Raw genomic sequence first — 1497 nt, forward strand, 5'->3', positions numbered from 1 at the left:
TATCCAATGACGGGATAAATTGCAGATAATACTCACATGCGCATCTGAAAAAGAATACACGACAACAGAGGAGAGATCATATGGTTAAAAGAGAGAGGATTTTACTACTAGAACCTACTTATTGTTATATGGGAACCTAGCATCTTCCGGCTTCAGATCATTAAAAACTATCTTTCCATTTAACTGAATTGAGGAGTGTAAATACAGACTCCTTTGACTTATTAACAATTTAATAGATGGATGAGCAGACAATATGACATAGAAATATAGTATTACACGATAAGGATACTTCAAATGCGAGAGAACCCATCAAGGGTCTTTAGACATAGAAACTATAAGTATAAGCTCAAAGTAACTTAACATGTACTTACGCGTGCACGCATAAGCTGACACCCATCAATTTTCCCTGTTGTACACCCACACCCGCCCAACGAAGCACACACTAAAGAAAAGGTTACACACAATATGTATTGAGAGCAATTTTGCAATGAAGAATTAAATGGAGGTCAACGAGACATCTAGAGCTCTTATCATGATACTTATCCAAATTCAATAAAAAAAATTTGTTAAAAGTGAACTAGTTCAACTCTGATATTCTTCATATTTTATACCTTAAACGTAATAAAAAAAATACACAATTGCAATGGCGGTAAAACAAGGACCTAACTGTGAAAAACAAACATGCATTGATGTTAGCGTACGCCTGTTCCTAACAGTTAAATAACAGACAAACAAATCTTTGATACTGCTTCATAGTTCTACATTGCTAATTTATAAAAGCAAATATGCATATGCAATGGTCATAAAGAGGCAATCTAAGTCACTGACATTCATACATAGATTTCAGACCATCTTATTCCTTATAACTGCACATAATAATTCAATCATAAACATACATCTGATTTAGTACATCCTTATTCCTTATCGCTGATACGAGTCATATGACAGGTGGTTAGACCAATGATCCCATTAAATAGTGAATTGGTATTTGAATATGAACATGAAAACGGCTTTAGCAGAGGTAGATGGTTCTAATTAGCAACTATAAATTATTCTTGCAGCTAGTGATCAAAACAAGCTCACGCAACGAAAACTAACAATCTTCCAGCAAAACCCCCGCATGCTTATTGTGCTAAAGAGGACTCTAACATGGGTGGTTCATACATATGATCAGTGAACCAGACCGGGCAGCATCAAGCAAGGTCAGATCTGGGCTGACAACGAACCGCAAACAAAAAAACAAAAAAAAAAAGAACGAAGATGTCGGATCAAGACGAAACCTTGGTGTCGAGCATGACAGCGCAGAGGATCCGAGTGTTCTGCATCGCGGTCCTGAGGTTATCGAGAGTCTCTCGATGGTACTCATGGGTCCCATGCGAGAAATTGAACCTGGCGACGTTCATCCCCGCCCTCAGAAGCTTCTCGATCGTCGGCACGGACCTCGACGCCGGGCCGAGAGTGCAGACGATCTTCGTCTTCGGGACCCTGCCGTCGCTG

Source organism: Asparagus officinalis, chromosome 7 (genome assembly GCF_001876935.1).
Source record: "Asparagus officinalis chromosome 7, Aspof.V1, whole genome shotgun sequence".
Lineage (NCBI taxonomy): Eukaryota > Viridiplantae > Streptophyta > Magnoliopsida > Asparagales > Asparagaceae > Asparagus > Asparagus officinalis.